We start from the raw sequence: 8,423 nt of genomic DNA on the forward strand, positions 1-8,423 counted from the left end.
TCTCCAGCTGCGTATTTTTCCATTTGCTTCCGAGGAGAAACCCAACTGCCACGAATGATTTATCATCGAATAGATATGTGAAAAACACCTTGAGGATTGATTCTAAACAACATTTGCAATGTTTCTGTCGATATTATGGAGTTAATTTGGAAAAAAGTTTGGCGTTGTAATGACTGAATTTTCAGGGGTTTTTTCTTAGCCAAACGTGAAACACAACAGAGCGATTTCTCCTACACAAATAAACTTTTTGGAAAAAATTAACATTTGCTATCTAACTGAGAGTCTCCTCATTGAAAACATCCAAAGTTCTTCAAAGGTAAATTATTTTATTTGAATGCTTTTCTTGTTTTTGTGAAAATGCTGCCTGCTGAATGCTAGGCTTAATGCTATGCTAGCTATCAATACTCTTACACAAATGCTTGTGTAACTATGGTTGAAAAGCATATTTTGAAAATCTGAGATGACAGTGTTGTTAACAAAAGGCTAAGCTTGTGAGTGAATATATTTCTCTCATTTCATTTGCGATTTTCATGAATAGTTAACGTTATGCGTTATGGTAATGAGCTTGAGGCTATGATTACGCTCCCGGATACGGGATTGCTCGGCGCAAGAAGTTTTAACCTAGTTTGTATCTTCTCTCTGCTCACCCCTACGGGCTGCCTGCGCCTCTTTCCTCTTAAATTGCTCTCCAGATAACAGGGCTGCCGAGTTTGAGGGGCGGACAGTCAGTTGGGGGACACGGGGCTACTACTAGGAGCCGGGACTGGTATTCTTTTTTTTCTTTTTGGGGAATTTTATTGTTTTGAATATGTTGGGCTGAAATTTGGGTTGAGGGTGGGACCCTCATTTTAAGGAGGGGGGTGTCACGGCCCCTCTGCAGTGGAGGGGTGGTTCCTCCTGCAGGCAGAGGAGGGTCGTTAGTGATTGGAGTCACCTGGGCTCAGGGTATTTAAGTCTACCCCCTACTTTTTCGAACATTCTGTTAAAAATCGCGCAACATTTCAGCGTCCTGCTACTCATGCCAGGAATATAGTATATGCATATGTTTAGTGTGTGTGGATAGAAAACACTCTGACGTTTCTAAAACTGGTTAAATCACGGCTGTGACTATAACAGCCTGCGTTTCATCGAAAAGTGCAAGAAAAACTGATCACTGAAAACTGGAAAAAGTATCAATGCGCCACTTGCATGTATTGTTTATGGGAAACCAAATTACATGGGGCTGAGATTGCAAGTTCTACAGCTTCCACAGGATGTTGCCAGTCTTGTCAATTGCCTGGCCTTTGTTTCTTGGTCAAACGAGTGAGAGAGAGCCCATTCCTTCCGGTCTCCGACAGGATGTTTTGGATGAGAAATTTCCGACCATGATTTTAAGACGTGGAGCTATTGAATACACATCGCCCCGTGATCAATTTGATAGATTATTAACGTTTACTAATACCTAAAGTTGGATTACAAAAGTATTTCAAAGTGTTTTGTGAAAGTTTATCGTCGACTTTTTTTATTTAAAAAATGACGTTGCGTTTTAAAACGCAGTTTTTTCCTTGATCACACACTCTTCATAGATTGATATTTAGGGTATATATGGACCGATTTAATCGAAAAAAATACCCAATATTGATGTTTATGGGACATCTAGGAGTGCCAACAAAGAAGATCGTCAAAGGTAATGAATGTTTTATATTTTATTTCTGCGTTTTGTGTAGTGCCGGCTATGCTAATTATTTTGTTTACGTCCCCTTCGGGTATTTCGGGGTGTTGCATGCTATCAGATAATAGCTTGTCATGCTTTCACTGAAAAGCATTTTAAAAATCTGACTTGTTGGTTAGATTCACAACGAGTGTAGCTTTAATTCAGTACCCTGCATGTGTGTTTTAATGAACGTTTGAGTTTTAACGAGTGCTATTAGCATTTAGTGTAGCGCATTTGCATTTCCAGATGGCTAGATGGGACGCATGCGTGTCGGGTCGACGTAAGAGGTTAAACGGCTTCACTAATCACTCTTGTCTCTCTCGCTCTCTCGTTCTCTATTTCTCTCTGCTCCTCCAGGTATGATCCTGTTTTGTTTGTTCCTTTGTAGTTTTGCATAGTTTGCACTCAGTCATTCACACACACAGATTCACACATCCCTGCACTTTACACACACCTTACATTATGATACTTTCACACCTCATTCCCTTGTCTTTGTTTAAAGTTAATAGTTTGGTTTATAATAAAGAACCTTTTTGATTGGCCTATACCTGTTGTTCGCGTCCCCTCATTTTTGCCACAGGCTATGAGCCGGCCTTATTCTAAATCTGTGATTGCAATGCCATTTTTTGTATAAATACTTATATATACAGTGGGGCAAAAAAGTATTTAGTCAGCCACCAATTGTGCAAGTTCTACCACTTTTAAAAAGATGAGAGGCCTGTAATTTTCATCATAGTCCTTCTGTAGCTCAGTTGGTAGAGCATGGCGCTTGTAACGCCAGGGTAGTGGGTTCGATCCCCGGGACCACCCATACGTAGAATGTATGTACACATGACTGTAAGTCGCTTTGGATAAAAGCGTCTGCTAAATGGCATATTATTTATTTATTTACTTCAACTATGACAGACAAAATGAGAAAAAATAAATCCAGAAAATGACATTGTAGGATTTTTTATGCATTTATTTGCAAATTATGGTGGAAAATAAGTATTTGGTCAATAACAAAAGTTTATCTCAATACTTTGTTATATACCCTTTGTCGGCAATGACAGAGGTCAAACGTTTTCTGGTATTTTGGCCCATTCCTCAATGCAGATCTCCTCTAGAGCAGGGATGTTTTGGGGCTGTTGCTGGGCAACACGGACTTTCAACTCCCTCCAAAGATTTTCTATGGTGTTGAGATCTGGAGACTGGCTAGGCCACTCCAGGACCTTGAACTACTTTTTACGAAGCCACTCCTTCGTTGCCCGGGCGGTGTGTTTGGGATCATTGTCATGCTGAAAAACCCAGCCACGTTTCATCTTAAATGCCCTTGCTGATGGAAGGAGGTTTTCACTCAAAATCTCACGATACATGGCCCCATTCATTCTTTCCTTTACACGGATCAGTCGTCCTGGTCCCTTTGCAGAAAAACAGCCCCAAAGCATGATGTTTCCAACCCCATGCTTCACAGTAAGTATGGTGTTCTTTGGATGCAACTCAGCATTCTTTGTCCTCCAAACACGACGAGTTGAGTTTTTACCAAAAAGTTATATTTTGGTTTCATCTGACCATATGACATTCTCCCAATATTCTTCTGGATCATCCAAATGCTCTCTAGCAAACTTCAGACAGCCCTGGACATGTACTGGCTTAAGCAGGGGGATACGTCTGGCACTGCAGGATTTGAGTCCCTGGCGGCATAGTGTGTTACTGATGGTAGGCTTTGTTACTTTGGTCCCAGCTCTCTGCAGGTCATTCACCAGGTCCCCCCGTGTGGTTCTGGGATTTGTGCTCACCGTTCTTGTGATCATTTTGACCCCACGGGGTGAGATCTTGCATGGATCCCCAGATTGAGTGAGATTATCAGTGGTCTTATATGTCTTCCATTTCCTAATAATTGCTCCCACAGCTGATTTCTTCAAACCAAGCTGCTTACCTATTGTAGATTCAGTCTTCCCGGGCCTGGTGCAGGTCTACAATTTTGTTTCTGGTGTCCTTTGACAGCTCTTTGATCTTGGCCACAGTGGAGTTTGGAGTGTGACTGTTTGAGGTTGTGGACAGGTGTCTTTTATACTGATAACATGTTCAAACAGGTGCCATTAATACAGGTAACAAGTGGAAGACCGAGGAGCCTCTCAAAGAAGAAGTTACAGGTCTGTGAGAGCCAGAAATCTTGCTTGTTTGTGGGTGACCAAATACTTATTTTCCACCATAATTTGCAAATGAATTAATTAAAAATCCTACAATGTGATTTTCTGGATTTTTGTCTTCTCATTTTGTCTGTCATAGTTGAAGTGTACCTATTATGAAAATTTCAGGCCTCTCTCATCTTTTTAAGTGGGAGAACTTGCACAGTTGATGGCTGACTAAATACTTTTTTGCCCCACAGTATTATAAAATTGAAAACCTGCATTTGTCATAAAGGACCCACACAATCTGAGTGTGTATTGAAATAAACAACACAATAGAATGCAACAGTTACAGTAAAGAACACACGTACTTTGCAGGAACAAATGGTTATGAGTCTCCACATTCATTGGTCCTTATGCTCATAAAGTTTCATGAAAGCACTATAAAAGTCACACCAAAACACTGCTACTGCAGTAGCTTACCATCATCTGTTGACTAACAGTTTGTCATTCCCACAGCTTCCCTAACTCTTGTCAAAGTTACTGGGCATGGTGGGGTGGCCATTTTGGATCCTTCTCACTGTCTCTCAGTGGCCTTGTGGGGCCATGTGGAGGAGACTGGGGCACTGGAGGTTGCGGTGGCTGGCGATGCACTCCTCAGATGGTTCTCAACCCCCCTCGCATGCTCATACGGCCCTGCATTCACTTGGTTCTCCCTAGGGTTTGGCATACACTTGTTACAGTGGCTGTTGCTTCTTTCCGGCAATTACATTTTACAGCATAAAAGAACAACAACATGTGGCAGCTGGAAGTAGCTATTTCTTTGGTTTTTGGTCTGCCTCTGTTTCCCAAGGGAGCATTTAGCCACGAGTTTAACCAAAGCTTCATCATTCAGGCATATTCTTACAGTTGGATAGTTTGTGTCTATACATTTCAAATAGATAGTAATATATCAACATTGTATTGTGTATTTATTTTGATTATATGATAAATATTTAATGACAGTCCCAAGCCATATGCCGTTTTTCAAAACTCCTTGAATAAATAATTACTGTGGTAAAGTAGAATGGGTTTGGCATGCCAAAGTGAGGTGGTAAAAATGGTTTACTTAACTTAAAAGATTGACCGTGTCCTTGATTGTAGAACTGAAATATATATATTGAAAGACTTGGGAAGAGAAAACATTGGCAATAGGAAGAGAAAAACATCCCAGTAGTGCTCTGCCATATCATCGCACATCTCCCACACTCATATCAATACTGATTGCAGCTTTGTTTAATTAGACTTAATTAAGAGGATTATCAAATATGTATGACCTCAAGGGAGTATAATACTCCTGGGAAATCTTGTGTCCTTCTTTAGCTATTTGTAATTCTCTCCTAGATATCTAAGGGAAATATGAAGGCAGAGCTAAAAGCAAATATTCTCTTGCTAATTGTTATAACTAATCCCTCTAGATTTATTGTAAAATATGATCCAAAGGTATACTTTATTTCATATCCACTTGGGTATATATTCTTACGTAACATACCAGTAGTATAGTTCTTCAATGAATTAAATCAGTTTGTTTCTGTGACATATACAGTAGCTGTCACAACTTTATTTATTCCATTCAGTCAGTCTGGTCACTATGGAAGCTCATTCCTGCCACCCAAAACATGCATGTTTTGTTATGAGATAGTAAGTAATAATTATGAGATAGTAAGTTGTTATTATAGGACAGTTAATAATTATTATAAGATAGTGAGACAATATTGTAAGATTGTAAGTCATTTTTATGAGATAGTTAGTCATTTTTGTGCGATAGTAAGTCATTATAAGATAATAAGTCATTATTCGAAGATAGTACATTGTTATTGTAAAATAGTAAGTTGTTATTGTACAATAGTAAGTCATTATTATGAGATAGTAAATCATTATGGGGCGGCAGGTAGCCTAGTGGTTAGAGTGTTGGGACAGTAACCGAAAGGTCGAATCCATAAGCTGACTGTCACGCCTTGGTCTTAGTATTTTGTGTTTTCGTTAATTATTTGGTCAGGCCAGGGTGTGACATGGGTTTATGTTGTTGTATTTCGTATTGGGGTTTTGTAGTTATTGGGATTGCGGCTGAGTAGGGGTGTTGCATAGGCTTGGCTGCCTGAGGCGGTTCTCAATCAGAGTCAGGTGATTCTCGTTGTCTCTGATTGGGAACCGTATTTAGGTAGCCTGGGTTTCACTTTGTATTTCGTGGGTGATTGTACCTGTCTCTGTGTAGTTTCTCCAGATAGGCTGTAATTAGGTTTTCACGTTCCGTTTGTTGTTTTGCTTTTTGTATTAAGTTATTTCATGTATCGCTCTTCATTTATTAAAGACATGAGTAACCACCACGCTGCATTTCGGTCCGACTCTCTTTCTACAAACGAAGAACGCCGTTACACTGACGAGGTAAAAATCTGTCATTCTGCCCTGGAACAAGGCAGTTAACCCACTCTTCCTAGGCCGTCATTGTAAGTAAGAATTTGTTCTTATCTGACTTGCTTAATTAAATAAAGGTTATATAAAAAATACAACCAGTAAGTCAACCATTATTGTAAGATAGTAAGCCGTTATTTTCAGATAGTAATTTGTTATTTAAAATAGTTAATCATTATGTCATTATTATTAGATAGTAAGTTGTTATAGTCATCATTATAAAATAATAAGTTATTATGATGAGATACACGCACAATTGTCCCAGCGTCGTCTGGGTTAGAGGACGTTTTGGCCGGGGTAGGCCGTCAGTGTAAAATAAGAATTTGTTATTTTTTTTATTTATTTCACCTTTATTTAACCAGGTAGGCAAGTTGAGAACAAGTTCTCATTTACAATTGTGACCTGGCCAAGATAAAGCAAAGCAGTTCGACACATACAACAACACAGAGTTACACATGGAGTAAAACAAACATACAGTCAATAATACAGTAGAAAAATAAGTCTATGTACAATGTGAGCAAATAAGGTGAGATACAGGAGGTAAAGGCAAAAAAAGGCCATGGTGGCGAAGTAAATACAATATAGCAGGTAAAACACTGGAATGGTACATTTGCAGTGGAAGAATGCAAGGTAGAGATAGAAATAATGGGGTGCAAAGGAGCAAAATAAATAAATAAATACAGTAGGAGGAGAGGTAGTTGTTTGGGCTAAATTATAGATGGGCTATGTACAGGTACAGTAATCTGTGAGCTGTTGGACAGGCGGGCAGGTTCAGGCAGCGATTGGTTGAGGAGCATGTTTTATTTGTATTTAAGAGCAAACGGAGGCCACGGAAGGAGAGTTGTAATGGCATTGAAGCTCTTCTGGAGGGTTGTTAACACAGTGTCCAAAGAAGGGCCAGAAGTATACAGAATGGTGTTGTCTGCGTAGAGTTGGATCAGAGACTCACCAGCAGCAAGAGCGACATCATTGATTATTACAGAGAAGAGAGTCGGTCCAAGATTTGAACCCTGTGGCATCCCCATAGAGACTGCCAGAGGCCCGGACAACAGGCCCTCCGATTTGACACACTGAACTCTATCAGAGAAGTAGTTGGTAACCAGGCGAGGCAATCATTTGAGAAAACAAGGCTATCGAGTCTACCGATGAGGATGTGGTGATTGACAGAGTTGAAGGCCTTGGCCAGGTCAATGAATACGGCTGCACAGTATTGTTTCTTATCAATAGCGGTTAAGATATCGTTTAGGACCTTGAGCGTGGCTGAGGTGCACCCATGACCAGCTCTGAAACCAGACTGCATAGCGGAGAAGGTATGGTGGGATTCGAAATGGTTGGTAATCTGTTTGCTGACTTGGCTTTCGAAGACCTTAGAAAGGCAGGGTAGGATAGATATAGGTCTGTAGCAGTTTCGGTCAAGAGTGTCCCCCCCTTTGAAGAGGGGGATGACCGCAGCTGCTTTCCAATCTTTGGGAATCTCAGACGTCACAAAAGAGAGGTTGAACAGGCTATTAATAGTAGTTGCAACAATTTTGGCAGATCATTTTAGAAAGAAATGGCCCAGATTGTCTAGCCCGGCTGATTTGTAGGGGTCCAGATTTTGCAGCTCTTTCAGAGCATCAGCGGACTGGATTTGGGAGAAGGAGAAATGGGGAAGGCTTGGGCGAGTTGCTGTGGGGGGTGCAGTGCTGTTGACCGGGGTAGGGGTAGCCAGGTGGAAAGCATGGCCAGCCATAGAAAAATGCTTATTGAAATTCTCAATTATAGTGCATTTATCAGTGGTGACAGTGTTTCCTATCTTCAGTGCAGTGGCAGCTGGGAGGAGGTGTTCTTCTTCTCCGTGGACTTTACAGTGTCCCACAACACTTTTGAGTTTGTGTTGCAGGAAGCAAATTTCTGCTTGAAAAAGCTATTCTTGACTCTTGTAACTACCTGTGTATATTGGTTTCTAGCTTCCCTGAAAAGTTGCATATCACGGGGGCTGTTCGATGCTAATGCAAAGCGCCATAGGATTTTTTTGTGTTGGTTAAGGGCAGTCAGGTCTGGAGAGAACCAAGTGCTATATCTGTTCCTGGTTCTAAATTTCTTGAATGGGGCATGCTTATTTAAGATGGTGAGGAAGACATTTAAAAAAAAAACAGGCATCCTCTACTGACGGGATGAGATCATTA

Source organism: Oncorhynchus keta, chromosome 4 (genome assembly GCF_023373465.1).
Source record: "Oncorhynchus keta strain PuntledgeMale-10-30-2019 chromosome 4, Oket_V2, whole genome shotgun sequence".
In the NCBI taxonomy this organism is placed as follows: Eukaryota; Metazoa; Chordata; class Actinopteri; order Salmoniformes; family Salmonidae; genus Oncorhynchus; species Oncorhynchus keta.